This window comes from Anomaloglossus baeobatrachus, unplaced genomic scaffold (genome assembly GCF_048569485.1).
Source record: "Anomaloglossus baeobatrachus isolate aAnoBae1 unplaced genomic scaffold, aAnoBae1.hap1 Scaffold_760, whole genome shotgun sequence".
Taxonomy (NCBI): domain Eukaryota; kingdom Metazoa; phylum Chordata; class Amphibia; order Anura; family Aromobatidae; genus Anomaloglossus; species Anomaloglossus baeobatrachus.
Window position 1 is genome coordinate 42,707 of NW_027445141.1, and position 27,549 is coordinate 70,255.

At 61.5% G+C, this 27,549-nt stretch overlaps 26 non-coding genes across 26 annotated transcripts; all 26 read left to right on the forward strand.

The window, feature by feature from the left end:
- The first annotated feature begins 538 nt into the window (after positions 1 to 538).
- Positions 539 to 702, forward strand: LOC142287826 (U1 spliceosomal RNA). The gene has a single exon (XR_012748730.1). It is a non-coding gene; the product is annotated as a U1 spliceosomal RNA (small nuclear RNA).
- A 905-nt stretch (positions 703 to 1,607) lies between these two features.
- LOC142287790 (U1 spliceosomal RNA) lies at positions 1,608 to 1,771 on the forward strand. Its single transcript, XR_012748695.1, has one exon. It is a non-coding gene; the product is annotated as a U1 spliceosomal RNA (small nuclear RNA).
- Positions 1,772 to 2,671: 900 nt separating this feature from the next.
- LOC142287791 (U1 spliceosomal RNA) lies at positions 2,672 to 2,835 on the forward strand. Its single transcript, XR_012748696.1, has one exon. It is a non-coding gene; the product is annotated as a U1 spliceosomal RNA (small nuclear RNA).
- A 905-nt stretch (positions 2,836 to 3,740) lies between these two features.
- Positions 3,741 to 3,904, forward strand: LOC142287828 (U1 spliceosomal RNA). Its single transcript, XR_012748731.1, has one exon. It is a non-coding gene; the product is annotated as a U1 spliceosomal RNA (small nuclear RNA).
- An 895-nt stretch (positions 3,905 to 4,799) lies between these two features.
- LOC142287793 (U1 spliceosomal RNA) lies at positions 4,800 to 4,963 on the forward strand. The gene has a single exon (XR_012748698.1). It is a non-coding gene; the product is annotated as a U1 spliceosomal RNA (small nuclear RNA).
- Positions 4,964 to 5,868: 905 nt separating this feature from the next.
- Positions 5,869 to 6,032, forward strand: LOC142287829 (U1 spliceosomal RNA). Its single transcript, XR_012748732.1, has one exon. It is a non-coding gene; the product is annotated as a U1 spliceosomal RNA (small nuclear RNA).
- An 895-nt stretch (positions 6,033 to 6,927) lies between these two features.
- On the forward strand, positions 6,928 to 7,091 carry LOC142287794 (U1 spliceosomal RNA). The gene has a single exon (XR_012748699.1). It is a non-coding gene; the product is annotated as a U1 spliceosomal RNA (small nuclear RNA).
- Positions 7,092 to 7,996: 905 nt separating this feature from the next.
- LOC142287830 (U1 spliceosomal RNA) lies at positions 7,997 to 8,160 on the forward strand. Its single transcript, XR_012748733.1, has one exon. It is a non-coding gene; the product is annotated as a U1 spliceosomal RNA (small nuclear RNA).
- Positions 8,161 to 9,055: 895 nt separating this feature from the next.
- LOC142287795 (U1 spliceosomal RNA) lies at positions 9,056 to 9,219 on the forward strand. Its single transcript, XR_012748700.1, has one exon. It is a non-coding gene; the product is annotated as a U1 spliceosomal RNA (small nuclear RNA).
- A 915-nt stretch (positions 9,220 to 10,134) lies between these two features.
- Positions 10,135 to 10,298, forward strand: LOC142287796 (U1 spliceosomal RNA). Its single transcript, XR_012748701.1, has one exon. It is a non-coding gene; the product is annotated as a U1 spliceosomal RNA (small nuclear RNA).
- A 920-nt stretch (positions 10,299 to 11,218) lies between these two features.
- On the forward strand, positions 11,219 to 11,382 carry LOC142287831 (U1 spliceosomal RNA). The gene has a single exon (XR_012748734.1). It is a non-coding gene; the product is annotated as a U1 spliceosomal RNA (small nuclear RNA).
- A 915-nt stretch (positions 11,383 to 12,297) lies between these two features.
- LOC142287797 (U1 spliceosomal RNA) lies at positions 12,298 to 12,461 on the forward strand. The gene has a single exon (XR_012748702.1). It is a non-coding gene; the product is annotated as a U1 spliceosomal RNA (small nuclear RNA).
- A 900-nt stretch (positions 12,462 to 13,361) lies between these two features.
- On the forward strand, positions 13,362 to 13,525 carry LOC142287832 (U1 spliceosomal RNA). Its single transcript, XR_012748735.1, has one exon. It is a non-coding gene; the product is annotated as a U1 spliceosomal RNA (small nuclear RNA).
- An 895-nt stretch (positions 13,526 to 14,420) lies between these two features.
- On the forward strand, positions 14,421 to 14,584 carry LOC142287798 (U1 spliceosomal RNA). The gene has a single exon (XR_012748703.1). It is a non-coding gene; the product is annotated as a U1 spliceosomal RNA (small nuclear RNA).
- A 925-nt stretch (positions 14,585 to 15,509) lies between these two features.
- Positions 15,510 to 15,673, forward strand: LOC142287833 (U1 spliceosomal RNA). Its single transcript, XR_012748736.1, has one exon. It is a non-coding gene; the product is annotated as a U1 spliceosomal RNA (small nuclear RNA).
- Positions 15,674 to 16,568: 895 nt separating this feature from the next.
- On the forward strand, positions 16,569 to 16,732 carry LOC142287799 (U1 spliceosomal RNA). The gene has a single exon (XR_012748704.1). It is a non-coding gene; the product is annotated as a U1 spliceosomal RNA (small nuclear RNA).
- A 905-nt stretch (positions 16,733 to 17,637) lies between these two features.
- On the forward strand, positions 17,638 to 17,801 carry LOC142287834 (U1 spliceosomal RNA). Its single transcript, XR_012748737.1, has one exon. It is a non-coding gene; the product is annotated as a U1 spliceosomal RNA (small nuclear RNA).
- An 895-nt stretch (positions 17,802 to 18,696) lies between these two features.
- On the forward strand, positions 18,697 to 18,860 carry LOC142287801 (U1 spliceosomal RNA). The gene has a single exon (XR_012748705.1). It is a non-coding gene; the product is annotated as a U1 spliceosomal RNA (small nuclear RNA).
- Positions 18,861 to 19,765: 905 nt separating this feature from the next.
- LOC142287802 (U1 spliceosomal RNA) lies at positions 19,766 to 19,929 on the forward strand. The gene has a single exon (XR_012748706.1). It is a non-coding gene; the product is annotated as a U1 spliceosomal RNA (small nuclear RNA).
- Positions 19,930 to 20,834: 905 nt separating this feature from the next.
- Positions 20,835 to 20,998, forward strand: LOC142287836 (U1 spliceosomal RNA). The gene has a single exon (XR_012748739.1). It is a non-coding gene; the product is annotated as a U1 spliceosomal RNA (small nuclear RNA).
- A 900-nt stretch (positions 20,999 to 21,898) lies between these two features.
- On the forward strand, positions 21,899 to 22,062 carry LOC142287803 (U1 spliceosomal RNA). Its single transcript, XR_012748707.1, has one exon. It is a non-coding gene; the product is annotated as a U1 spliceosomal RNA (small nuclear RNA).
- A 901-nt stretch (positions 22,063 to 22,963) lies between these two features.
- On the forward strand, positions 22,964 to 23,127 carry LOC142287837 (U1 spliceosomal RNA). Its single transcript, XR_012748740.1, has one exon. It is a non-coding gene; the product is annotated as a U1 spliceosomal RNA (small nuclear RNA).
- Positions 23,128 to 24,023: 896 nt separating this feature from the next.
- Positions 24,024 to 24,187, forward strand: LOC142287805 (U1 spliceosomal RNA). The gene has a single exon (XR_012748709.1). It is a non-coding gene; the product is annotated as a U1 spliceosomal RNA (small nuclear RNA).
- A 920-nt stretch (positions 24,188 to 25,107) lies between these two features.
- Positions 25,108 to 25,271, forward strand: LOC142287838 (U1 spliceosomal RNA). Its single transcript, XR_012748741.1, has one exon. It is a non-coding gene; the product is annotated as a U1 spliceosomal RNA (small nuclear RNA).
- A 905-nt stretch (positions 25,272 to 26,176) lies between these two features.
- LOC142287806 (U1 spliceosomal RNA) lies at positions 26,177 to 26,340 on the forward strand. Its single transcript, XR_012748710.1, has one exon. It is a non-coding gene; the product is annotated as a U1 spliceosomal RNA (small nuclear RNA).
- Positions 26,341 to 27,255: 915 nt separating this feature from the next.
- Positions 27,256 to 27,419, forward strand: LOC142287839 (U1 spliceosomal RNA). The gene has a single exon (XR_012748742.1). It is a non-coding gene; the product is annotated as a U1 spliceosomal RNA (small nuclear RNA).
- Positions 27,420 to 27,549: the final 130 nt, after the last annotated feature.

Below are 27,549 nucleotides of genomic sequence, written 5' to 3' on the forward strand. Positions count from 1 at the left end.
CTGGGCCCGCTGGCTGTGGATTCCTCCGCTGGTGTAGTGACAGGAATTGGCCTTTGGTTCAGCCGGGAGGGGAGCTTTGTAGCGAGCGGCAGCGGGCACGCTCCAAAGATGGCACTTGCGGCTGCAGCAGCAGGAAGTGCACGGCCGGGCCCTTTTTTGCGGCCGCCTGGTGGGGCTGCCGACGTTGAGCCTCCGACGCCGGGCCTCTTCCTGCCGCCCTGAGCGAGCAGCCGGAGCTGCAGCCTTCTGCCTGTTTACAGGCGTCGAACGCACGTTGGGCTCCGAAGCCGCCGCCCCGCTATGCAAATGACTCTGGCTTGCTGTGCATCTTGGACGACGGCCTTCGCCTTGAGCTTGGCCTGCCATGGGGGGGATGGAAGGGGTGTAGCCGGCTCCCAGGCTGCTGGCCTCGGTGGCACCCTCTCGAAGGAACGCCTGGCTTTGGCCCCGGATCCCGCCTCACCCCACCGCCCGAGACTCCGCGATGTAGCGGGCCTGCGCCGGAGGGGCGCCCGTCGAGCCGGCGCGCTCCCAACTCATACTTACCTGGCAGGGGAGATACCATGATCACTAAGGTGGTTCTCCCAGGGTGAGGCTCATCCATTGCACTCCGGGTGTGCTGACCCCTGCGATTTCCCCAAATGCGGGAAACTCGACTGCATAATTTGTGGTAGTGGGGGACTGCGTTCGCGCTTTCCCCTGATTTGCTCTGGTCAAAGATAGACAGATACACGCTGCTGCTTGGGGGGCTCCACGAGCCAACAGGTGTGCGAGTCTCCTTTTGCTGCCTGCTGCGAGGGACTCTCAAGCAAGCACAGCCTGTTGGTGCCCCCTTGTGGCCCCATCTAGAAGCTGCCAAAGGGAAGCCGCTCGCTTTGCTGCTGGCTTTTGGTATCTGGGATTTGTTGTGAGCCTTTTTTAAAAGAGAGGAGGGGAGGGGAGGGGAGGGGGGGGTTCCTTCCTTGGTCTTTGTTTTTTCGTTTTCCTCTCTCCGTTTAAACCCTTAACTCTTGATTTGGCGTCCTGATATCTTTGCTTGGCTGCTTTGGACACACCGGCCGAGTTCCCCCTGGGCCCGCTGGCTGTGGATTCCTCCGCTGGTGTAGTGACAGGAATTGGCCTTTGGTTCAGCCGGGAGGGGAGCTTTGTAGCGAGCGGCAGCGGGCACGCTCCAAAGATGGCACTTGCGGCTGCAGCAGCAGGAAGTGCACGGCCGGGCCCTTTTTTGCGGCCGCCTGGTGGGGCTGCCGACGTTGAGCCTCCGACGCCGGGCCTCTTCCTGCCGCCCTGAGCGAGCAGCCGGAGCTGCAGCCTTCTGCCTGTTTACAGGCGTCGAACGCACGTTGGGCTCCGAAGCCGCCGCCCCGCTATGCAAATGACTCTGGCTTGCTGTGCATCTTGGACGACGGCCTTCGCCTTGAGCTTGGCCTGCCATGGGGGGGATGGAAGGGGTGTAGCCGGCTCCCAGGCTGCTGGCCTCGGTGGCACCCTCTCGAAGGAACGCCTGGCTTTGGCCCCGGATCCCGCCTCACCCCACCGCCCGAGACTCCGCGATGTAGCGGGCCTGCGCCGGAGGGGCGCCCGTCGAGCCGGCGCGCTCCCAACTCATACTTACCTGGCAGGGGAGATACCATGATCACTAAGGTGGTTCTCCCAGGGTGAGGCTCATCCATTGCACGCCGGGTGTGCTGACCCCTGCGATTTCCCCAAATGCGGGAAACTCGACTGCATAATTTGTGGTAGTGGGGGACTGCGTTCGCGCTTTCCCCTGATTTGCTCTGGTCAAAGATAGACAGATACACGCTGCTGCTTGGGGGGCTCCACGAGCCAACAGGTGTGCGAGTCTCCTTTTGCTGCCTGCTGCGAGGGACTCTCAAGCAAGCACAGCCTGTTGGTGCCCCCTTGTGGCCCCATCTAGAAGCTGCCAAAGGGAAGCCGCTCGCTTTGCTGCTGGCTTTTGGTATCTGGGATTTGTTGTGAGCCTTTTTTAAAAGAGAGGAGGGGAGGGGAGGGGGGGGTTCCTTCCTTGGTCTTTGTTTTTTCGTTTTCCTCTCTCCGTTTAAACCCTTAACTCTTGATTTGGCGTCCTGATATCTTTGCTTGGCTGCTTTGGACACACCGGCCGAGTTCCCCCTGGGCCCGCTGGCTGTGGATTCCTCCGCTGGTGTAGTGACAGGAATTGGCCTTTGGTTCAGCCGGGAGGGGAGCTTTGTAGCGAGCGGCAGCGGGCACGCTCCAAAGATGGCACTTGCGGCTGCAGCAGCAGGAAGTGCACGGCCGGGCCCTTTTTTGCGGCCGCCTGGTGGGGCTGCCGACGTTGAGCCTCCGACGCCGGGCCTCTTCCTGCCGCCCTGAGCGAGCAGCCGGAGCTGCAGCCTTCTGCCTGTTTACAGGCGTCGAACGCACGTTGGGCTCCGAAGCCGCCGCCCCGCTATGCAAATGACTCTGGCTTGCTGTGCATCTTGGACGACGGCCTTCGCCTTGAGCTTGGCCTGCCATGGGGGGGATGGAAGGGGTGTAGCCGGCTCCCAGGCTGCTGGCCTCGGTGGCACCCTCTCGAAGGAACGCCTGGCTTTGGCCCCGGATCCCGCCTCACCCCACCGCCCGAGACTCCGCGATGTAGCGGGCCTGCGCCGGAGGGGCGCCCGTCGAGCCGGCGCGCTCCCAACTCATACTTACCTGGCAGGGGAGATACCATGATCACTAAGGTGGTTCTCCCAGGGTGAGGCTCATCCATTGCACGCCGGGTGTGCTGACCCCTGCGATTTCCCCAAATGCGGGAAACTCGACTGCATAATTTGTGGTAGTGGGGGACTGCGTTCGCGCTTTCCCCTGATTTGCTCTGGTCAAAGATAGACAGATACACGCTGCTGCTTGGGGGGCTCCACGAGCCAACAGGTGTGCGAGTCTCCTTTTGCTGCCTGCTGCGAGGGACTCTCAAGCAAGCACAGCCTGTTGGTGCCCCCTTGTGGCCCCATCTAGAAGCTGCCAAAGGGAAGCCGCTCGCTTTGCTGCTGGCTTTTGGTATCTGGGATTTGTTGTGAGCCTTTTTTAAAAGAGAGGAGGGGAGGGGAGGGGAGGGGGGGGTTCCTTCCTTGGTCTTTGTTTTTTCGTTTTCCTCTCTCCGTTTAAACCCTTAACTCTTGATTTGGCGTCCTGATATCTTTGCTTGGCTGCTTTGGACACACCGGCCGAGTTCCCCCTGGGCCCGCTGGCTGTGGATTCCTCCGCTGGTGTAGTGACAGGAATTGGCCTTTGGTTCAGCCGGGAGGGGAGCTTTGTAGCGAGCGGCAGCGGGCACGCTCCAAAGATGGCACTTGCGGCTGCAGCAGCAGGAAGTGCACGGCCGGGCCCTTTTTTGCGGCCGCCTGGTGGGGCTGCCGACGTTGAGCCTCCGACGCCGGGCCTCTTCCTGCCGCCCTGAGCGAGCAGCCGGAGCTGCAGCCTTCTGCCTGTTTACAGGCGTCGAACGCACGTTGGGCTCCGAAGCCGCCGCCCCGCTATGCAAATGACTCTGGCTTGCTGTGCATCTTGGACGACGGCCTTCGCCTTGAGCTTGGCCTGCCATGGGGGGGATGGAAGGGGTGTAGCCGGCTCCCAGGCTGCTGGCCTCGGTGGCACCCTCTCGAAGGAACGCCTGGCTTTGGCCCCGGATCCCGCCTCACCCCACCGCCCGAGACTCCGCGATGTAGCGGGCCTGCGCCGGAGGGGCGCCCGTCGAGCCGGCGCGCTCCCAACTCATACTTACCTGGCAGGGGAGATACCATGATCACTAAGGTGGTTCTCCCAGGGTGAGGCTCATCCATTGCACTCCGGGTGTGCTGACCCCTGCGATTTCCCCAAATGCGGGAAACTCGACTGCATAATTTGTGGTAGTGGGGGACTGCGTTCGCGCTTTCCCCTGATTTGCTCTGGTCAAAAATAGACAGATACACGCTGCTGCTTGGGGGGCTCCACGAGCCAACAGGTGTGCGAGTCTCCTTTTGCTGCCTGCTGCGAGGGACTCTCAAGCAAGCACAGCCTGTTGGTGCCCCCTTGTGGCCCCATCTAGAAGCTGCCAAAGGGAAGCCGCTCGCTTTGCTGCTGGCTTTTGGTATCTGGGATTTGTTGTGAGCCTTTTTTAAAAGAGAGGAGGGGAGGGGGGGGTTCCTTCCTTGGTCTTTGTTTTTTCGTTTTCCTCTCTCCGTTTAAACCCTTAACTCTTGATTTGGCGTCCTGATATCTTTGCTTGGCTGCTTTGGACACACCGGCCGAGTTCCCCCTGGGCCCGCTGGCTGTGGATTCCTCCGCTGGTGTAGTGACAGGAATTGGCCTTTGGTTCAGCCGGGAGGGGAGCTTTGTAGCGAGCGGCAGCGGGCACGCTCCAAAGATGGCACTTGCGGCTGCAGCAGCAGGAAGTGCACGGCCGGGCCCTTTTTTGCGGCCGCCTGGTGGGGCTGCCGACGTTGAGCCTCCGACGCCGGGCCTCTTCCTGCCGCCCTGAGCGAGCAGCCGGAGCTGCAGCCTTCTGCCTGTTTACAGGCGTCGAACGCACGTTGGGCTCCGAAGCCGCCGCCCCGCTATGCAAATGACTCTGGCTTGCTGTGCATCTTGGACGACGGCCTTCGCCTTGAGCTTGGCCTGCCATGGGGGGGATGGAAGGGGTGTAGCCGGCTCCCAGGCTGCTGGCCTCGGTGGCACCCTCTCGAAGGAACGCCTGGCTTTGGCCCCGGATCCCGCCTCACCCCACCGCCCGAGACTCCGCGATGTAGCGGGCCTGCGCCGGAGGGGCGCCCGTCGAGCCGGCGCGCTCCCAACTCATACTTACCTGGCAGGGGAGATACCATGATCACTAAGGTGGTTCTCCCAGGGTGAGGCTCATCCATTGCACGCCGGGTGTGCTGACCCCTGCGATTTCCCCAAATGCGGGAAACTCGACTGCATAATTTGTGGTAGTGGGGGACTGCGTTCGCGCTTTCCCCTGATTTGCTCTGGTCAAAGATAGACAGATACACGCTGCTGCTTGGGGGGCTCCACGAGCCAACAGGTGTGCGAGTCTCCTTTTGCTGCCTGCTGCGAGGGACTCTCAAGCAAGCACAGCCTGTTGGTGCCCCCTTGTGGCCCCATCTAGAAGCTGCCAAAGGGAAGCCGCTCGCTTTGCTGCTGGCTTTTGGTATCTGGGATTTGTTGTGAGCCTTTTTTAAAAGAGAGGAGGGGAGGGGAGGGGAGGGGGGGGTTCCTTCCTTGGTCTTTGTTTTTTCGTTTTCCTCTCTCCGTTTAAACCCTTAACTCTTGATTTGGCGTCCTGATATCTTTGCTTGGCTGCTTTGGACACACCGGCCGAGTTCCCCCTGGGCCCGCTGGCTGTGGATTCCTCCGCTGGTGTAGTGACAGGAATTGGCCTTTGGTTCAGCCGGGAGGGGAGCTTTGTAGCGAGCGGCAGCGGGCACGCTCCAAAGATGGCACTTGCGGCTGCAGCAGCAGGAAGTGCACGGCCGGGCCCTTTTTTGCGGCCGCCTGGTGGGGCTGCCGACGTTGAGCCTCCGACGCCGGGCCTCTTCCTGCCGCCCTGAGCGAGCAGCCGGAGCTGCAGCCTTCTGCCTGTTTACAGGCGTCGAACGCACGTTGGGCTCCGAAGCCGCCGCCCCGCTATGCAAATGACTCTGGCTTGCTGTGCATCTTGGACGACGGCCTTCGCCTTGAGCTTGGCCTGCCATGGGGGGGATGGAAGGGGTGTAGCCGGCTCCCAGGCTGCTGGCCTCGGTGGCACCCTCTCGAAGGAACGCCTGGCTTTGGCCCCGGATCCCGCCTCACCCCACCGCCCGAGACTCCGCGATGTAGCGGGCCTGCGCCGGAGGGGCGCCCGTCGAGCCGGCGCGCTCCCAACTCATACTTACCTGGCAGGGGAGATACCATGATCACTAAGGTGGTTCTCCCAGGGTGAGGCTCATCCATTGCACTCCGGGTGTGCTGACCCCTGCGATTTCCCCAAATGCGGGAAACTCGACTGCATAATTTGTGGTAGTGGGGGACTGCGTTCGCGCTTTCCCCTGATTTGCTCTGGTCAAAAATAGACAGATACACGCTGCTGCTTGGGGGGCTCCACGAGCCAACAGGTGTGCGAGTCTCCTTTTGCTGCCTGCTGCGAGGGACTCTCAAGCAAGCACAGCCTGTTGGTGCCCCCTTGTGGCCCCATCTAGAAGCTGCCAAAGGGAAGCCGCTCGCTTTGCTGCTGGCTTTTGGTATCTGGGATTTGTTGTGAGCCTTTTTTAAAAGAGAGGAGGGGAGGGGGGGGTTCCTTCCTTGGTCTTTGTTTTTTCGTTTTCCTCTCTCCGTTTAAACCCTTAACTCTTGATTTGGCGTCCTGATATCTTTGCTTGGCTGCTTTGGACACACCGGCCGAGTTCCCCCTGGGCCCGCTGGCTGTGGATTCCTCCGCTGGTGTAGTGACAGGAATTGGCCTTTGGTTCAGCCGGGAGGGGAGCTTTGTAGCGAGCGGCAGCGGGCACGCTCCAAAGATGGCACTTGCGGCTGCAGCAGCAGGAAGTGCACGGCCGGGCCCTTTTTTGCGGCCGCCTGGTGGGGCTGCCGACGTTGAGCCTCCGACGCCGGGCCTCTTCCTGCCGCCCTGAGCGAGCAGCCGGAGCTGCAGCCTTCTGCCTGTTTACAGGCGTCGAACGCACGTTGGGCTCCGAAGCCGCCGCCCCGCTATGCAAATGACTCTGGCTTGCTGTGCATCTTGGACGACGGCCTTCGCCTTGAGCTTGGCCTGCCATGGGGGGGATGGAAGGGGTGTAGCCGGCTCCCAGGCTGCTGGCCTCGGTGGCACCCTCTCGAAGGAACGCCTGGCTTTGGCCCCGGATCCCGCCTCACCCCACCGCCCGAGACTCCGCGATGTAGCGGGCCTGCGCCGGAGGGGCGCCCGTCGAGCCGGCGCGCTCCCAACTCATACTTACCTGGCAGGGGAGATACCATGATCACTAAGGTGGTTCTCCCAGGGTGAGGCTCATCCATTGCACGCCGGGTGTGCTGACCCCTGCGATTTCCCCAAATGCGGGAAACTCGACTGCATAATTTGTGGTAGTGGGGGACTGCGTTCGCGCTTTCCCCTGATTTGCTCTGGTCAAAGATAGACAGATACACGCTGCTGCTTGGGGGGCTCCACGAGCCAACAGGTGTGCGAGTCTCCTTTTGCTGCCTGCTGCGAGGGACTCTCAAGCAAGCACAGCCTGTTGGTGCCCCCTTGTGGCCCCATCTAGAAGCTGCCAAAGGGAAGCCGCTCGCTTTGCTGCTGGCTTTTGGTATCTGGGATTTGTTGTGAGCCTTTTTTAAAAGAGAGGAGGGGAGGGGAGGGGAGGGGGGGGTTCCTTCCTTGGTCTTTGTTTTTTCGTTTTCCTCTCTCCGTTTAAACCCTTAACTCTTGATTTGGCGTCCTGATATCTTTGCTTGGCTGCTTTGGACACACCGGCCGAGTTCCCCCTGGGCCCGCTGGCTGTGGATTCCTCCGCTGGTGTAGTGACAGGAATTGGCCTTTGGTTCAGCCGGGAGGGGAGCTTTGTAGCGAGCGGCAGCGGGCACGCTCCAAAGATGGCACTTGCGGCTGCAGCAGCAGGAAGTGCACGGCCGGGCCCTTTTTTGCGGCCGCCTGGTGGGGCTGCCGACGTTGAGCCTCCGACGCCGGGCCTCTTCCTGCCGCCCTGAGCGAGCAGCCGGAGCTGCAGCCTTCTGCCTGTTTACAGGCGTCGAACGCACGTTGGGCTCCGAAGCCGCCGCCCCGCTATGCAAATGACTCTGGCTTGCTGTGCATCTTGGACGACGGCCTTCGCCTTGAGCTTGGCCTGCCATGGGGGGGATGGAAGGGGTGTAGCCGGCTCCCAGGCTGCTGGCCTCGGTGGCACCCTCTCGAAGGAACGCCTGGCTTTGGCCCCGGATCCCGCCTCACCCCACCGCCCGAGACTCCGCGATGTAGCGGGCCTGCGCCGGAGGGGCGCCCGTCGAGCCGGCGCGCTCCCAACTCATACTTACCTGGCAGGGGAGATACCATGATCACTAAGGTGGTTCTCCCAGGGTGAGGCTCATCCATTGCACTCCGGGTGTGCTGACCCCTGCGATTTCCCCAAATGCGGGAAACTCGACTGCATAATTTGTGGTAGTGGGGGACTGCGTTCGCGCTTTCCCCTGATTTGCTCTGGTCAAAAATAGACAGATACACGCTGCTGCTTGGGGGGCTCCACGAGCCAACAGGTGTGCGAGTCTCCTTTTGCTGCCTGCTGCGAGGGACTCTCAAGCAAGCACAGCCTGTTGGTGCCCCCTTGTGGCCCCATCTAGAAGCTGCCAAAGGGAAGCCGCTCGCTTTGCTGCTGGCTTTTGGTATCTGGGATTTGTTGTGAGCCTTTTTTAAAAGAGAGGAGGGGAGGGGGGGGTTCCTTCCTTGGTCTTTGTTTTTTCGTTTTCCTCTCTCCGTTTAAACCCTTAACTCTTGATTTGGCGTCCTGATATCTTTGCTTGGCTGCTTTGGACACACCGGCCGAGTTCCCCCTGGGCCCGCTGGCTGTGGATTCCTCCGCTGGTGTAGTGACAGGAATTGGCCTTTGGTTCAGCCGGGAGGGGAGCTTTGTAGCGAGCGGCAGCGGGCACGCTCCAAAGATGGCACTTGCGGCTGCAGCAGCAGGAAGTGCACGGCCGGGCCCTTTTTTGCGGCCGCCTGGTGGGGCTGCCGACGTTGAGCCTCCGACGCCGGGCCTCTTCCTGCCGCCCTGAGCGAGCAGCCGGAGCTGCAGCCTTCTGCCTGTTTACAGGCGTCGAACGCACGTTGGGCTCCGAAGCCGCCGCCCCGCTATGCAAATGACTCTGGCTTGCTGTGCATCTTGGACGACGGCCTTCGCCTTGAGCTTGGCCTGCCATGGGGGGGATGGAAGGGGTGTAGCCGGCTCCCAGGCTGCTGGCCTCGGTGGCACCCTCTCGAAGGAACGCCTGGCTTTGGCCCCGGATCCCGCCTCACCCCACCGCCCGAGACTCCGCGATGTAGCGGGCCTGCGCCGGAGGGGCGCCCGTCGAGCCGGCGCGCTCCCAACTCATACTTACCTGGCAGGGGAGATACCATGATCACTAAGGTGGTTCTCCCAGGGTGAGGCTCATCCATTGCACGCCGGGTGTGCTGACCCCTGCGATTTCCCCAAATGCGGGAAACTCGACTGCATAATTTGTGGTAGTGGGGGACTGCGTTCGCGCTTTCCCCTGATTTGCTCTGGTCAAAGATAGACAGATACACGCTGCTGCTTGGGGGGCTCCACGAGCCAACAGGTGTGCGAGTCTCCTTTTGCTGCCTGCTGCGAGGGACTCTCAAGCAAGCACAGCCTGTTGGTGCCCCCTTGTGGCCCCATCTAGAAGCTGCCAAAGGGAAGCCGCTCGCTTTGCTGCTGGCTTTTGGTATCTGGGATTTGTTGTGAGCCTTTTTTAAAAGAGAGGAGGGGAGGGGAGGGGAGGGGAGGGGAGGGGGGGGTTCCTTCCTTGGTCTTTGTTTTTTCGTTTTCCTCTCTCCGTTTAAACCCTTAACTCTTGATTTGGCGTCCTGATATCTTTGCTTGGCTGCTTTGGACACACCGGCCGAGTTCCCCCTGGGCCCGCTGGCTGTGGATTCCTCCGCTGGTGTAGTGACAGGAATTGGCCTTTGGTTCAGCCGGGAGGGGAGCTTTGTAGCGAGCGGCAGCGGGCACGCTCCAAAGATGGCACTTGCGGCTGCAGCAGCAGGAAGTGCACGGCCGGGCCCTTTTTTGCGGCCGCCTGGTGGGGCTGCCGACGTTGAGCCTCCGACGCCGGGCCTCTTCCTGCCGCCCTGAGCGAGCAGCCGGAGCTGCAGCCTTCTGCCTGTTTACAGGCGTCGAACGCACGTTGGGCTCCGAAGCCGCCGCCCCGCTATGCAAATGACTCTGGCTTGCTGTGCATCTTGGACGACGGCCTTCGCCTTGAGCTTGGCCTGCCATGGGGGGGATGGAAGGGGTGTAGCCGGCTCCCAGGCTGCTGGCCTCGGTGGCACCCTCTCGAAGGAACGCCTGGCTTTGGCCCCGGATCCCGCCTCACCCCACCGCCCGAGACTCCGCGATGTAGCGGGCCTGCGCCGGAGGGGCGCCCGTCGAGCCGGCGCGCTCCCAACTCATACTTACCTGGCAGGGGAGATACCATGATCACTAAGGTGGTTCTCCCAGGGTGAGGCTCATCCATTGCACGCCGGGTGTGCTGACCCCTGCGATTTCCCCAAATGCGGGAAACTCGACTGCATAATTTGTGGTAGTGGGGGACTGCGTTCGCGCTTTCCCCTGATTTGCTCTGGTCAAAGATAGACAGATACACGCTGCTGCTTGGGGGGCTCCACGAGCCAACAGGTGTGCGAGTCTCCTTTTGCTGCCTGCTGCGAGGGACTCTCAAGCAAGCACAGCCTGTTGGTGCCCCCTTGTGGCCCCATCTAGAAGCTGCCAAAGGGAAGCCGCTCGCTTTGCTGCTGGCTTTTGGTATCTGGGATTTGTTGTGAGCCTTTTTTAAAAGAGAGGAGGGGAGGGGAGGGGAGGGGAGGGGAGGGGAGGGGGGGGTTCCTTCCTTGGTCTTTGTTTTTTCGTTTTCCTCTCTCCGTTTAAACCCTTAACTCTTGATTTGGCGTCCTGATATCTTTGCTTGGCTGCTTTGGACACACCGGCCGAGTTCCCCCTGGGCCCGCTGGCTGTGGATTCCTCCGCTGGTGTAGTGACAGGAATTGGCCTTTGGTTCAGCCGGGAGGGGAGCTTTGTAGCGAGCGGCAGCGGGCACGCTCCAAAGATGGCACTTGCGGCTGCAGCAGCAGGAAGTGCACGGCCGGGCCCTTTTTTGCGGCCGCCTGGTGGGGCTGCCGACGTTGAGCCTCCGACGCCGGGCCTCTTCCTGCCGCCCTGAGCGAGCAGCCGGAGCTGCAGCCTTCTGCCTGTTTACAGGCGTCGAACGCACGTTGGGCTCCGAAGCCGCCGCCCCGCTATGCAAATGACTCTGGCTTGCTGTGCATCTTGGACGACGGCCTTCGCCTTGAGCTTGGCCTGCCATGGGGGGGATGGAAGGGGTGTAGCCGGCTCCCAGGCTGCTGGCCTCGGTGGCACCCTCTCGAAGGAACGCCTGGCTTTGGCCCCGGATCCCGCCTCACCCCACCGCCCGAGACTCCGCGATGTAGCGGGCCTGCGCCGGAGGGGCGCCCGTCGAGCCGGCGCGCTCCCAACTCATACTTACCTGGCAGGGGAGATACCATGATCACTAAGGTGGTTCTCCCAGGGTGAGGCTCATCCATTGCACTCCGGGTGTGCTGACCCCTGCGATTTCCCCAAATGCGGGAAACTCGACTGCATAATTTGTGGTAGTGGGGGACTGCGTTCGCGCTTTCCCCTGATTTGCTCTGGTCAAAGATAGACAGATACACGCTGCTGCTTGGGGGGCTCCACGAGCCAACAGGTGTGCGAGTCTCCTTTTGCTGCCTGCTGCGAGGGACTCTCAAGCAAGCACAGCCTGTTGGTGCCCCCTTGTGGCCCCATCTAGAAGCTGCCAAAGGGAAGCCGCTCGCTTTGCTGCTGGCTTTTGGTATCTGGGATTTGTTGTGAGCCTTTTTTAAAAGAGAGGAGGGGAGAGGAGGGGAGGGGAGGGGAGGGGGGGGTTCCTTCCTTGGTCTTTGTTTTTTCGTTTTCCTCTCTCCGTTTAAACCCTTAACTCTTGATTTGGCGTCCTGATATCTTTGCTTGGCTGCTTTGGACACACCGGCCGAGTTCCCCCTGGGCCCGCTGGCTGTGGATTCCTCCGCTGGTGTAGTGACAGGAATTGGCCTTTGGTTCAGCCGGGAGGGGAGCTTTGTAGCGAGCGGCAGCGGGCACGCTCCAAAGATGGCACTTGCGGCTGCAGCAGCAGGAAGTGCACGGCCGGGCCCTTTTTTGCGGCCGCCTGGTGGGGCTGCCGACGTTGAGCCTCCGACGCCGGGCCTCTTCCTGCCGCCCTGAGCGAGCAGCCGGAGCTGCAGCCTTCTGCCTGTTTACAGGCGTCGAACGCACGTTGGGCTCCGAAGCCGCCGCCCCGCTATGCAAATGACTCTGGCTTGCTGTGCATCTTGGACGACGGCCTTCGCCTTGAGCTTGGCCTGCCATGGGGGGGATGGAAGGGGTGTAGCCGGCTCCCAGGCTGCTGGCCTCGGTGGCACCCTCTCGAAGGAACGCCTGGCTTTGGCCCCGGATCCCGCCTCACCCCACCGCCCGAGACTCCGCGATGTAGCGGGCCTGCGCCGGAGGGGCGCCCGTCGAGCCGGCGCGCTCCCAACTCATACTTACCTGGCAGGGGAGATACCATGATCACTAAGGTGGTTCTCCCAGGGTGAGGCTCATCCATTGCACGCCGGGTGTGCTGACCCCTGCGATTTCCCCAAATGCGGGAAACTCGACTGCATAATTTGTGGTAGTGGGGGACTGCGTTCGCGCTTTCCCCTGATTTGCTCTGGTCAAAGATAGACAGATACACGCTGCTGCTTGTGGGGCTCCACGAGCCAACAGGTGTGCGAGTCTCCTTTTGCTGCCTGCTGCGAGGGACTCTCAAGCAAGCACAGCCTGTTGGTGCCCCCTTGTGGCCCCATCTAGAAGCTGCCAAAGGGAAGCCGCTCGCTTTGCTGCTGGCTTTTGGTATCTGGGATTTGTTGTGAGCCTTTTTTAAAAGAGAGGAGGGGAGGGGAGGGGGGGGTTCCTTCCTTGGTCTTTGTTTTTTCGTTTTCCTCTCTCCGTTTAAACCCTTAACTCTTGATTTGGCGTCCTGATATCTTTGCTTGGCTGCTTTGGACACACCGGCCGAGTTCCCCCTGGGCCCGCTGGCTGTGGATTCCTCCGCTGGTGTAGTGACAGGAATTGGCCTTTGGTTCAGCCGGGAGGGGAGCTTTGTAGCGAGCGGCAGCGGGCACGCTCCAAAGATGGCACTTGCGGCTGCAGCAGCAGGAAGTGCACGGCCGGGCCCTTTTTTGCGGCCGCCTGGTGGGGCTGCCGACGTTGAGCCTCCGACGCCGGGCCTCTTCCTGCCGCCCTGAGCGAGCAGCCGGAGCTGCAGCCTTCTGCCTGTTTACAGGCGTCGAACGCACGTTGGGCTCCGAAGCCGCCGCCCCGCTATGCAAATGACTCTGGCTTGCTGTGCATCTTGGACGACGGCCTTCGCCTTGAGCTTGGCCTGCCATGGGGGGGATGGAAGGGGTGTAGCCGGCTCCCAGGCTGCTGGCCTCGGTGGCACCCTCTCGAAGGAACGCCTGGCTTTGGCCCCGGATCCCGCCTCACCCCACCGCCCGAGACTCCGCGATGTAGCGGGCCTGCGCCGGAGGGGCGCCCGTCGAGCCGGCGCGCTCCCAACTCATACTTACCTGGCAGGGGAGATACCATGATCACTAAGGTGGTTCTCCCAGGGTGAGGCTCATCCATTGCACTCCGGGTGTGCTGACCCCTGCGATTTCCCCAAATGCGGGAAACTCGACTGCATAATTTGTGGTAGTGGGGGACTGCGTTCGCGCTTTCCCCTGATTTGCTCTGGTCAAAAATAGACAGATACACGCTGCTGCTTGGGGGGCTCCACGAGCCAACAGGTGTGCGAGTCTCCTTTTGCTGCCTGCTGCGAGGGACTCTCAAGCAAGCACAGCCTGTTGGTGCCCCCTTGTGGCCCCATCTAGAAGCTGCCAAAGGGAAGCCGCTCGCTTTGCTGCTGGCTTTTGGTATCTGGGATTTGTTGTGAGCCTTTTTTAAAAGAGAGGAGGGGAGGGGGGGGTTCCTTCCTTGGTCTTTGTTTTTTCGTTTTCCTCTCTCCGTTTAAACCCTTAACTCTTGATTTGGCGTCCTGATATCTTTGCTTGGCTGCTTTGGACACACCGGCCGAGTTCCCCCTGGGCCCGCTGGCTGTGGATTCCTCCGCTGGTGTAGTGACAGGAATTGGCCTTTGGTTCAGCCGGGAGGGGAGCTTTGTAGCGAGCGGCAGCGGGCACGCTCCAAAGATGGCACTTGCGGCTGCAGCAGCAGGAAGTGCACGGCCGGGCCCTTTTTTGCGGCCGCCTGGTGGGGCTGCCGACGTTGAGCCTCCGACGCCGGGCCTCTTCCTGCCGCCCTGAGCGAGCAGCCGGAGCTGCAGCCTTCTGCCTGTTTACAGGCGTCGAACGCACGTTGGGCTCCGAAGCCGCCGCCCCGCTATGCAAATGACTCTGGCTTGCTGTGCATCTTGGACGACGGCCTTCGCCTTGAGCTTGGCCTGCCATGGGGGGGATGGAAGGGGTGTAGCCGGCTCCCAGGCTGCTGGCCTCGGTGGCACCCTCTCGAAGGAACGCCTGGCTTTGGCCCCGGATCCCGCCTCACCCCACCGCCCGAGACTCCGCGATGTAGCGGGCCTGCGCCGGAGGGGCGCCCGTCGAGCCGGCGCGCTCCCAACTCATACTTACCTGGCAGGGGAGATACCATGATCACTAAGGTGGTTCTCCCAGGGTGAGGCTCATCCATTGCACGCCGGGTGTGCTGACCCCTGCGATTTCCCCAAATGCGGGAAACTCGACTGCATAATTTGTGGTAGTGGGGGACTGCGTTCGCGCTTTCCCCTGATTTGCTCTGGTCAAAGATAGACAGATACACGCTGCTGCTTGGGGGGCTCCACGAGCCAACAGGTGTGCGAGTCTCCTTTTGCTGCCTGCTGCGAGGGACTCTCAAGCAAGCACAGCCTGTTGGTGCCCCCTTGTGGCCCCATCTAGAAGCTGCCAAAGGGAAGCCGCTCGCTTTGCTGCTGGCTTTTGGTATCTGGGATTTGTTGTGAGCCTTTTTTAAAAGAGAGGAGGGGAGGGGAGGGGAGGGGAGGGGAGGGGAGGGGAGGGGGGGGTTCCTTCCTTGGTCTTTGTTTTTTCGTTTTCCTCTCTCCGTTTAAACCCTTAACTCTTGATTTGGCGTCCTGATATCTTTGCTTGGCTGCTTTGGACACACCGGCCGAGTTCCCCCTGGGCCCGCTGGCTGTGGATTCCTCCGCTGGTGTAGTGACAGGAATTGGCCTTTGGTTCAGCCGGGAGGGGAGCTTTGTAGCGAGCGGCAGCGGGCACGCTCCAAAGATGGCACTTGCGGCTGCAGCAGCAGGAAGTGCACGGCCGGGCCCTTTTTTGCGGCCGCCTGGTGGGGCTGCCGACGTTGAGCCTCCGACGCCGGGCCTCTTCCTGCCGCCCTGAGCGAGCAGCCGGAGCTGCAGCCTTCTGCCTGTTTACAGGCGTCGAACGCACGTTGGGCTCCGAAGCCGCCGCCCCGCTATGCAAATGACTCTGGCTTGCTGTGCATCTTGGACGACGGCCTTCGCCTTGAGCTTGGCCTGCCATGGGGGGGATGGAAGGGGTGTAGCCGGCTCCCAGGCTGCTGGCCTCGGTGGCACCCTCTCGAAGGAACGCCTGGCTTTGGCCCCGGATCCCGCCTCACCCCACCGCCCGAGACTCCGCGATGTAGCGGGCCTGCGCCGGAGGGGCGCCCGTCGAGCCGGCGCGCTCCCAACTCATACTTACCTGGCAGGGGAGATACCATGATCACTAAGGTGGTTCTCCCAGGGTGAGGCTCATCCATTGCACTCCGGGTGTGCTGACCCCTGCGATTTCCCCAAATGCGGGAAACTCGACTGCATAATTTGTGGTAGTGGGGGACTGCGTTCGCGCTTTCCCCTGATTTGCTCTGGTCAAAAATAGACAGATACACGCTGCTGCTTGGGGGGCTCCACGAGCCAACAGGTGTGCGAGTCTCCTTTTGCTGCCTGCTGCGAGGGACTCTCAAGCAAGCACAGCCTGTTGGTGCCCCCTTGTGGCCCCATCTAGAAGCTGCCAAAGGGAAGCCGCTCGCTTTGCTGCTGGCTTTTGGTATCTGGGATTTGTTGTGAGCCTTTTTTAAAAGAGAGGAGGGGAGGGGGGGGTTCCTTCCTTGGTCTTTGTTTTTTCGTTTTCCTCTCTCCGTTTAAACCCTTAACTCTTGATTTGGCGTCCTGATATCTTTGCTTGGCTGCTTTGGACACACCGGCCGAGTTCCCCCTGGGCCCGCTGGCTGTGGATTCCTCCGCTGGTGTAGTGACAGGAATTGGCCTTTGGTTCAGCCGGGAGGGGAGCTTTGTAGCGAGCGGCAGCGGGCACGCTCCAAAGATGGCACTTGCGGCTGCAGCAGCAGGAAGTGCACGGCCGGGCCCTTTTTTGCGGCCGCCTGGTGGGGCTGCCGACGTTGAGCCTCCGACGCCGGGCCTCTTCCTGCCGCCCTGAGCGAGCAGCCGGAGCTGCAGCCTTCTGCCTGTTTACAGGCGTCGAACGCACGTTGGGCTCCGAAGCCGCCGCCCCGCTATGCAAATGACTCTGGCTTGCTGTGCATCTTGGACGACGGCCTTCGCCTTGAGCTTGGCCTGCCATGGGGGGGATGGAAGGGGTGTAGCCGGCTCCCAGGCTGCTGGCCTCGGTGGCACCCTCTCGAAGGAACGCCTGGCTTTGGCCCCGGATCCCGCCTCACCCCACCGCCCGAGACTCCGCGATGTAGCGGGCCTGCGCCGGAGGGGCGCCCGTCGAGCCGGCGCGCTCCCAACTCATACTTACCTGGCAGGGGAGATACCATGATCACTAAGGTGGTTCTCCCAGGGTGAGGCTCATCCATTGCACGCCGGGTGTGCTGACCCCTGCGATTTCCCCAAATGCGGGAAACTCGACTGCATAATTTGTGGTAGTGGGGGACTGCGTTCGCGCTTTCCCCTGATTTGCTCTGGTCAAAGATAGACAGATACACGCTGCTGCTTGGGGGGCTCCACGAGCCAACAGGTGTGCGAGTCTCCTTTTGCTGCCTGCTGCGAGGGACTCTCAAGCAAGCACAGCCTGTTGGTGCCCCCTTGTGGCCCCATCTAGAAGCTGCCAAAGGGAAGCCGCTCGCTTTGCTGCTGGCTTTTGGTATCTGGGATTTGTTGTGAGCCTTTTTTAAAAGAGAGGAGGGGAGGGGAGGGGAGGGGGGGGTTCCTTCCTTGGTCTTTGTTTTTTCGTTTTCCTCTCTCCGTTTAAACCCTTAACTCTTGATTTGGCGTCCTGATATCTTTGCTTGGCTGCTTTGGACACACCGGCCGAGTTCCCCCTGGGCCCGCTGGCTGTGGATTCCTCCGCTGGTGTAGTGACAGGAATTGGCCTTTGGTTCAGCCGGGAGGGGAGCTTTGTAGCGAGCGGCAGCGGGCACGCTCCAAAGATGGCACTTGCGGCTGCAGCAGCAGGAAGTGCACGGCCGGGCCCTTTTTTGCGGCCGCCTGGTGGGGCTGCCGACGTTGAGCCTCCGACGCCGGGCCTCTTCCTGCCGCCCTGAGCGAGCAGCCGGAGCTGCAGCCTTCTGCCTGTTTACAGGCGTCGAACGCACGTTGGGCTCCGAAGCCGCCGCCCCGCTATGCAAATGACTCTGGCTTGCTGTGCATCTTGGACGACGGCCTTCGCCTTGAGCTTGGCCTGCCATGGGGGGGATGGAAGGGGTGTAGCCGGCTCCCAGGCTGCTGGCCTCGGTGGCACCCTCTCGAAGGAACGCCTGGCTTTGGCCCCGGATCCCGCCTCACCCCACCGCCCGAGACTCCGCGATGTAGCGGGCCTGCGCCGGAGGGGCGCCCGTCGAGCCGGCGCGCTCCCAACTCATACTTACCTGGCAGGGGAGATACCATGATCACTAAGGTGGTTCTCCCAGGGTGAGGCTCATCCATTGCACTCCGGGTGTGCTGACCCCTGCGATTTCCCCAAATGCGGGAAACTCGACTGCATAATTTGTGGTAGTGGGGGACTGCGTTCGCGCTTTCCCCTGATTTGCTCTGGTCAAAAATAGACAGATACACGCTGCTGCTTGGGGGGCTCCACGAGCCAACAGGTGTGCGAGTCTCCTTTTGCTGCCTGCTGCGAGGGACTCTCAAGCAAGCACAGCCTGTTGGTGCCCCCTTGTGGCCCCATCTAGAAGCTGCCAAAGGGAAGCCGCTCGCTTTGCTGCTGGCTTTTGGTATCTGGGATTTGTTGTGAGCCTTTTTTAAAAGAGAGGAGGGGAGGGGGGGGTTCCTTCCTTGGTCTTTGTTTTTTCGTTTTCCTCTCTCCGTTTAAACCCTTAACTCTTGATTTGGCGTCCTGATATCTTTGCTTGGCTGCTTTGGACACACCGGCCGAGTTCCCCCTGGGCCCGCTGGCTGTGGATTCCTCCGCTGGTGTAGTGACAGGAATTGGCCTTTGGTTCAGCCGGGAGGGGAGCTTTGTAGCGAGCGGCAGCGGGCACGCTCCAAAGATGGCACTTGCGGCTGCAGCAGCAGGAAGTGCACGGCCGGGCCCTTTTTTGCGGCCGCCTGGTGGGGCTGCCGACGTTGAGCCTCCGACGCCGGGCCTCTTCCTGCCGCCCTGAGCGAGCAGCCGGAGCTGCAGCCTTCTGCCTGTTTACAGGCGTCGAACGCACGTTGGGCTCCGAAGCCGCCGCCCCGCTATGCAAATGACTCTGGCTTGCTGTGCATCTTGGACGACGGCCTTCGCCTTGAGCTTGGCCTGCCATGGGGGGGATGGAAGGGGTGTAGCCGGCTCCCAGGCTGCTGGCCTCGGTGGCACCCTCTCGAAGGAACGCCTGGCTTTGGCCCCGGATCCCGCCTCACCCCACCGCCCGAGACTCCGCGATGTAGCGGGCCTGCGCCGGAGGGGCGCCCGTCGAGCCGGCGCGCTCCCAACTCATACTTACCTGGCAGGGGAGATACCATGATCACTAAGGTGGTTCTCCCAGGGTGAGGCTCATCCATTGCACGCCGGGTGTGCTGACCCCTGCGATTTCCCCAAATGCGGGAAACTCGACTGCATAATTTGTGGTAGTGGGGGACTGCGTTCGCGCTTTCCCCTGATTTGCTCTGGTCAAAGATAGACAGATACACGCTGCTGCTTGGGGGGCTCCACGAGCCAACAGGTGTGCAAGTCTCCTTTTGCTGCCTGCTGCGAGGGACTCTCAAGCAAGCACAGCCTGTTGGTGCCCCCTTGTGGCCCCATCTAGAAGCTGCCAAAGGGAAGCCGCTCGCTTTGCTGCTGGCTTTTGGTATCTGGGATTTGTTGTGAGCCTTTTTTAAAAGAGAGGAGGGGAGGGGAGGGGAGGGGGGGGTTCCTTCCTTGGTCTTTGTTTTTTCGTTTTCCTCTCTCCGTTTAAACCCTTAACTCTTGATTTGGCGTCCTGATATCTTTGCTTGGCTGCTTTGGACACACCGGCCGAGTTCCCCCTGGGCCCGCTGGCTGTGGATTCCTCCGCTGGTGTAGTGACAGGAATTGGCCTTTGGTTCAGCCGGGAGGGGAGCTTTGTAGCGAGCGGCAGCGGGCACGCTCCAAAGATGGCACTTGCGGCTGCAGCAGCAGGAAGTGCACGGCCGGGCCCTTTTTTGCGGCCGCCTGGTGGGGCTGCCGACGTTGAGCCTCCGACGCCGGGCCTCTTCCTGCCGCCCTGAGCGAGCAGCCGGAGCTGCAGCCTTCTGCCTGTTTACAGGCGTCGAACGCACGTTGGGCTCCGAAGCCGCCGCCCCGCTATGCAAATGACTCTGGCTTGCTGTGCATCTTGGACGACGGCCTTCGCCTTGAGCTTGGCCTGCCATGGGGGGGATGGAAGGGGTGTAGCCGGCTCCCAGGCTGCTGGCCTCGGTGGCACCCTCTCGAAGGAACGCCTGGCTTTGGCCCCGGATCCCGCCTCACCCCACCGCCCGAGACTCCGCGATGTAGCGGGCCTGCGCCGGAGGGGCGCCCGTCGAGCCGGCGCGCTCCCAACTCATACTTACCTGGCAGGGGAGATACCATGATCACTAAGGTGGTTCTCCCAGGGTGAGGCTCATCCATTGCACGCCGGGTGTGCTGACCCCTGCGATTTCCCCAAATGCGGGAAACTCGACTGCATAATTTGTGGTAGTGGGGGACTGCGTTCGCGCTTTCCCCTGATTTGCTCTGGTCAAAGATAGACAGATACACGCTGCTGCTTGGGGGGCTCCACGAGCCAACAGGTGTGCGAGTCTCCTTTTGCTGCCTGCTGCGAGGGACTCTCAAGCAAGCACAGCCTGTTGGTGCCCCCTTGTGGCCCCATCTAGAAGCTGCCAAAGGGAAGCCGCTCGCTTTGCTGCTGGCTTTTGGTATCTGGGATTTGTTGTGAGCCTTTTTTAAAAGAGAGGAGGGGAGGGGAGGGGAGGGGGGGGTTCCTTCCTTGGTCTTTGTTTTTTCGTTTTCCTCTCTCCGTTTAAACCCTTAACTCTTGATTTGGCGTCCTGATATCTTTGCTTGGCTGCTTTGGACACACCGGCCGAGTTCCCCCTGGGCCCGCTGGCTGTGGATTCCTCCGCTGGTGTAGTGACAGGAATTGGCCTTTGGTTCAGCCGGGAGGGGAGCTTTGTAGCGAGCGGCAGCGGGCACGCTCCAAAGATGGCACTTGCGGCTGCAGCAGCAGGAAGTGCACGGCCGGGCCCTTTTTTGCGGCCGCCTGGTGGGGCTGCCGACGTTGAGCCTCCGACGCCGGGCCTCTTCCTGCCGCCCTGAGCGAGCAGCCGGAGCTGCAGCCTTCTGCCTGTTTACAGGCGTCGAACGCACGTTGGGCTCCGAAGCCGCCGCCCCGCTATGCAAATGACTCTGGCTTGCTGTGCATCTTGGACGACGGCCTTCGCCTTGAGCTTGGCCTGCCATGGGGGGGATGGAAGGGGTGTAGCCGGCTCCCAGGCTGCTGGCCTCGGTGGCACCCTCTCGAAGGAACGCCTGGCTTTGGCCCCGGATCCCGCCTCACCCCACCGCCCGAGACTCCGCGATGTAGCGGGCCTGCGCCGGAGGGGCGCCCGTCGAGCCGGCGCGCTCCCAACTCATACTTACCTGGCAGGGGAGATACCATGATCACTAAGGTGGTTCTCCCAGGGTGAGGCTCATCCATTGCACTCCGGGTGTGCTGACCCCTGCGATTTCCCCAAATGCGGGAAACTCGACTGCATAATTTGTGGTAGTGGGGGACTGCGTTCGCGCTTTCCCCTGATTTGCTCTGGTCAAAGATAGACAGATACACGCTGCTGCTTGGGGGGCTCCACGAGCCAACAGGTGTGCGAGTCTCCTTTTGCTGCCTGCTGCGAGGGACTCTCAAGCAAGCACAGCCTGTTGGTGCCCCCTTGTGGCCCCATCTAGAAGCTGCCAAAGGGAAGCCGCTCGCTTTGCTGCTGGCTTTTGGTATCTGGGATTTGTTGTGAGCCTTTTTTAAAAGAGAGGAGGGGAGGGGAGGGGGGGGTTCCTTCCTTGGTCTTTGTTTTTTCGTTTTCCTCTCTCCGTTTAAACCCTTAACTCTTGATTTGGCGTCCTGATATCTTTGCTTGGCTGCTTTGGACACACCGGCCGAGTTCCCCCTGGGCCCGCTGGCTGTGGATTCCTCCGCTGGTGTAGTGACAGGAATTGGCCTTTGGTTCAGCCGGGAGGGGAGCTTTGTAGCGAGCGGCAGCGGGCACGCTCCAAAGATGGCACTTGCGGCTGCAGCAGCAGGAAGTGCACGGCCGGGCCCTTTTTTGCGGCCGCCTGGTGGGGCTGCCGACGTTGAGCCTCCGACGCCGGGCCTCTTCCTGCCGCCCTGAGCGAGCAGCCGGAGCTGCAGCCTTCTGCCTGTTTACAGGCGTCGAACGCACGTTGGGCTCCGAAGCCGCCGCCCCGCTATGCAAATGACTCTGGCTTGCTGTGCATCTTGGACGACGGCCTTCGCCTTGAGCTTGGCCTGCCATGGGGGGGATGGAAGGGGTGTAGCCGGCTCCCAGGCTGCTGGCCTCGGTGGCACCCTCTCGAAGGAACGCCTGGCTTTGGCCCCGGATCCCGCCTCACCCCACCGCCCGAGACTCCGCGATGTAGCGGGCCTGCGCCGGAGGGGCGCCCGTCGAGCCGGCGCGCTCCCAACTCATACTTACCTGGCAGGGGAGATACCATGATCACTAAGGTGGTTCTCCCAGGGTGAGGCTCATCCATTGCACGCCGGGTGTGCTGACCCCTGCGATTTCCCCAAATGCGGGAAACTCGACTGCATAATTTGTGGTAGTGGGGGACTGCGTTCGCGCTTTCCCCTGATTTGCTCTGGTCAAAGATAGACAGATACACGCTGCTGCTTGGGGGGCTCCACGAGCCAACAGGTGTGCGAGTCTCCTTTTGCTGCCTGCTGCGAGGGACTCTCAAGCAAGCACAGCCTGTTGGTGCCCCCTTGTGGCCCCATCTAGAAGCTGCCAAAGGGAAGCCGCTCGCTTTGCTGCTGGCTTTTGGTATCTGGGATTTGTTGTGAGCCTTTTTTAAAAGAGAGGAGGGGAGGGGGAGGGGGGGGTTCCTTCCTTGGTCTTTGTTTTTTCGTTTTCCTCTCTCCGTTTAAACCCTTAACTCTTGATTTGGCGTCCTGATATCTTTGCTTGGCTGCTTTGGACACACCGGCCGAGTTCCCCCTGGGCCCGCTGGCTGTGGATTCCTCCGCTGGTGTAGTGACAGGAATTGGCCTTTGGTTCAGCCGGGAGGGGAGCTTTGTAGCGAGCGGCAGCGGGCACGCTCCAAAGATGGCACTTGCGGCTGCAGCAGCAGGAAGTGCACGGCCGGGCCCTTTTTTGCGGCCGCCTGGTGGGGCTGCCGACGTTGAGCCTCCGACGCCGGGCCTCTTCCTGCCGCCCTGAGCGAGCAGCCGGAGCTGCAGCCTTCTGCCTGTTTACAGGCGTCGAACGCACGTTGGGCTCCGAAGCCGCCGCCCCGCTATGCAAATGACTCTGGCTTGCTGTGCATCTTGGACGACGGCCTTCGCCTTGAGCTTGGCCTGCCATGGGGGGGATGGAAGGGGTGTAGCCGGCTCCCAGGCTGCTGGCCTCGGTGGCACCCTCTCGAAGGAACGCCTGGCTTTGGCCCCGGATCCCGCCTCACCCCACCGCCCGAGACTCCGCGATGTAGCGGGCCTGCGCCGGAGGGGCGCCCGTCGAGCCGGCGCGCTCCCAACTCATACTTACCTGGCAGGGGAGATACCATGATCACTAAGGTGGTTCTCCCAGGGTGAGGCTCATCCATTGCACTCCGGGTGTGCTGACCCCTGCGATTTCCCCAAATGCGGGAAACTCGACTGCATAATTTGTGGTAGTGGGGGACTGCGTTCGCGCTTTCCCCTGATTTGCTCTGGTCAAAAATAGACAGATACACGCTGCTGCTTGGGGGGCTCCACGAGCCAACAGGTGTGCGAGTCTCCTTTTGCTGCCTGCTGCGAGGGACTCTCAAGCAAGCACAGCCTGTTGGTGCCCCCTTGTGGCCCCATCTAGAAGCTGCCAAAGGGAAGCCGCTCGCTTTGCTGCTGGCTTTTGGTATCTGGGATTTGTTGTGAGCCTTTTTTAAAAGAGAGGAGGGGAGGGGGGGGGTTCCTTCCTTGGTCTTTGTTTTTTCGTTTTCCTCTCTCCGTTTAAACCCTTAACTCTTGATTTGGCGTCCTGATATCTTTGCTTGGCTGCTTTGGACACACCGGCCGAGTTCCCCCTGGGCCCGCTGGCTGTGGATTCCTCCGCTGGTGTAGTGACAGGAATTGGCCTTTGGTTCAGCCGGGAGGGGAGCTTTGTAGCGAGCGGCAGCGGGCACGCTCCAAAGATGGCACTTGCGGCTGCAGCAGCAGGAAGTGCACGGCCGGGCCCTTTTTTGCGGCCGCCTGGTGGGGCTGCCGACGTTGAGCCTCCGACGCCGGGCCTCTTCCTGCCGCCCTGAGCGAGCAGCCGGAGCTGCAGCCTTCTGCCTGTTTACAGGCGTCGAACGCACGTTGGGCTCCGAAGCCGCCGCCCCGCTATGCAAATGACTCTGGCTTGCTGTGCATCTTGGACGACGGCCTTCGCCTTGAGCTTGGCCTGCCATGGGGGGGATGGAAGGGGTGTAGCCGGCTCCCAGGCTGCTGGCCTCGGTGGCACCCTCTCGAAGGAACGCCTGGCTTTGGCCCCGGATCCCGCCTCACCCCACCGCCCGAGACTCCGCGATGTAGCGGGCCTGCGCCGGAGGGGCGCCCGTCGAGCCGGCGCGCTCCCAACTCATACTTACCTGGCAGGGGAGATACCATGATCACTAAGGTGGTTCTCCCAGGGTGAGGCTCATCCATTGCACGCCGGGTGTGCTGACCCCTGCGATTTCCCCAAATGCGGGAAACTCGACTGCATAATTTGTGGTAGTGGGGGACTGCGTTCGCGCTTTCCCCTGATTTGCTCTGGTCAAAGATAGACAGATACACGCTGCTGCTTGGGGGGCTCCACGAGCCAACAGGTGTGCGAGTCTCCTTTTGCTGCCTGCTGCGAGGGACTCTCAAGCAAGCACAGCCTGTTGGTGCCCCCTTGTGGCCCCATCTAGAAGCTGCCAAAGGGAAGCCGCTCGCTTTGCTGCTGGCTTTTGGTATCTGGGATTTGTTGTGAGCCTTTTTTAAAAGAGAGGAGGGGAGGGGAGGGGAGGGGAGGGGAGGGGAGGGGGGGGTTCCTTCCTTGGTCTTTGTTTTTTCGTTTTCCTCTCTCCGTTTAAACCCTTAACTCTTGATTTGGCGTCCTGATATCTTTGCTTGGCTGCTTTGGACACACCGGCCGAGTTCCCCCTGGGCCCGCTGGCTGTGGATTCCTCCGCTGGTGTAGTGACAGGAATTGGCCTTTGGTTCAGCCGGGAGGGGAGCTTTGTAGCGAGCGGCAGCGGGCACGCTCCAAAGATGGCACTTGCGGCTGCAGCAGCAGGAAGTGCACGGCCGGGCCCTTTTTTGCGGCCGCCTGGTGGGGCTGCCGACGTTGAGCCTCCGACGCCGGGCCTCTTCCTGCCGCCCTGAGCGAGCAGCCGGAGCTGCAGCCTTCTGCCTGTTTACAGGCGTCGAACGCACGTTGGGCTCCGAAGCCGCCGCCCCGCTATGCAAATGACTCTGGCTTGCTGTGCATCTTGGACGACGGCCTTCGCCTTGAGCTTGGCCTGCCATGGGGGGGATGGAAGGGGTGTAGCCGGCTCCCAGGCTGCTGGCCTCGGTGGCACCCTCTCGAAGGAACGCCTGGCTTTGGCCCCGGATCCCGCCTCACCCCACCGCCCGAGACTCCGCGATGTAGCGGGCCTGCGCCGGAGGGGCGCCCGTCGAGCCGGCGCGCTCCCAACTCATACTTACCTGGCAGGGGAGATACCATGATCACTAAGGTGGTTCTCCCAGGGTGAGGCTCATCCATTGCACTCCGGGTGTGCTGACCCCTGCGATTTCCCCAAATGCGGGAAACTCGACTGCATAATTTGTGGTAGTGGGGGACTGCGTTCGCGCTTTCCCCTGATTTGCTCTGGTCAAAGATAGACAGATACACGCTGCTGCTTGGGGGGCTCCACGAGCCAACAGGTGTGCGAGTCTCCTTTTGCTGCCTGCTGCGAGGGACTCTCAAGCAAGCACAGCCTGTTGGTGCCCCCTTGTGGCCCCATCTAGAAGCTGCCAAAGGGAAGCCGCTCGCTTTGCTGCTGGCTTTTGGTATCTGGGATTTGTTGTGAGCCTTTTTTAAAAGAGAGGAGGGGAGGGGAGGGGAGGGGGGGGTTCCTTCCTTGGTCTTTGTTTTTTCGTTTTCCTCTCTCCGTTTAAACCCTTAACTCTTGATTTGGCGTCCTGATATCTTTGCTTGGCTGCTTTGGACACACCGGCCGAGTTCCCCCTGGGCCCGCTGGCTGTGGATTCCTCCGCTGGTGTAGTGACAGGAATTGGCCTTTGGTTCAGCCGGGAGGGGAGCTTTGTAGCGAGCGGCAGCGGGCACGCTCCAAAGATGGCACTTGCGGCTGCAGCAGCAGGAAGTGCACGGCCGGGCCCTTTTTTGCGGCCGCCTGGTGGGGCTGCCGACGTTGAGCCTCCGACGCCGGGCCTCTTCCTGCCGCCCTGAGCGAGCAGCCGGAGCTGCAGCCTTCTGCCTGTTTACAGGCGTCGAACGCACGTTGGGCTCCGAAGCCGCCGCCCCGCTATGCAAATGACTCTGGCTTGCTGTGCATCTTGGACGACGGCCTTCGCCTTGAGCTTGGCCTGCCATGGGGGGGATGGAAGGGGTGTAGCCGGCTCCCAGGCTGCTGGCCTCGGTGGCACCCTCTCGAAGGAACGCCTGGCTTTGGCCCCGGATCCCGCCTCACCCCACCGCCCGAGACTCCGCGATGTAGCGGGCCTGCGCCGGAGGGGCGCCCGTCGAGCCGGCGCGCTCCCAACTCATACTTACCTGGCAGGGGAGATACCATGATCACTAAGGTGGTTCTCCCAGGGTGAGGCTCATCCATTGCACGCCGGGTGTGCTGACCCCTGCGATTTCCCCAAATGCGGGAAACTCGACTGCATAATTTGTGGTAGTGGGGGACTGCGTTCGCGCTTTCCCCTGATTTGCTCTGGTCAAAGATAGACAGATACACGCTGCTGCTTGGGGGGCTCCACGAGCCAACAGGTGTGCGAGTCTCCTTTTGCTGCCTGCTGCGAGGGACTCTCAAGCAAGCACAGCCTGTTGGTGCCCCCTTGTGGCCCCATCTAGAAGCTGCCAAAGGGAAGCCGCTCGCTTTGCTGCTGGCTTTTGGTATCTGGGATTTGTTGTGAGCCTTTTTTAAAAGAGAGGAGCGGAGGGGAGGGGAGGGGAGGGGAGGGGGGGGTTCCTTCCTTGGTCTTTGTTTTTTCGTTTTCCTCTCTCCGTTTAAACCCTTAACTCTTGATTTGGCGTCCTGATATCTTTGCTTGGCTGCTTTGGACACACCGGCCGAGTTCCCCCTGGGCCCGCTGGCTGTGGATTCCTCCGCTGGTGTAGTGACAGGAATTGGCCTTTGGTTCAGCCGGGAGGGGAGCTTTGTAGCGAGCGGCAGCGGGCACGCTCCAAAGATGGCACTTGCGGCTGCAGCAGCAGGAAGTGCACGGCCGGGCCCTTTTTTGCGGCCGCCTGGTGGGGCTGCCGACGTTGAGCCTCCGACGCCGGGCCTCTTCCTGCCGCCCTGAGCGAGCAGCCGGAGCTGCAGCCTTCTGCCTGTTTACAGGCGTCGAACGCACGTTGGGCTCCGAAGCCGCCGCCCCGCTATGCAAATGACTCTGGCTTGCTGTGCATCTTGGACGACGGCCTTCGCCTTGAGCTTGGCCTGCCATGGGGGGGATGGAAGGGGTGTAGCCGGCTCCCAGGCTGCTGGCCTCGGTGGCACCCTCTCGAAGGAACGCCTGGCTTTGGCCCCGGATCCCGCCTCACCCCACCGCCCGAGACTCCGCGATGTAGCGGGCCTGCGCCGGAGGGGCGCCCGTCGAGCCGGCGCGCTCCCAACTCATACTTACCTGGCAGGGGAGATACCATGATCACTAAGGTGGTTCTCCCAGGGTGAGGCTCATCCATTGCACTCCGGGTGTGCTGACCCCTGCGATTTCCCCAAATGCGGGAAACTCGACTGCATAATTTGTGGTAGTGGGGGACTGCGTTCGCGCTTTCCCCTGATTTGCTCTGGTCAAAAATAGACAGATACACGCTGCTGCTTGGGGGGCTCCACGAGCCAACAGGTGTGCGAGTCTCCTTTTGCTGCCTGCTGCGAGGGACTCTCAAGCAAGCACAGCCTGTTGGTGCCCC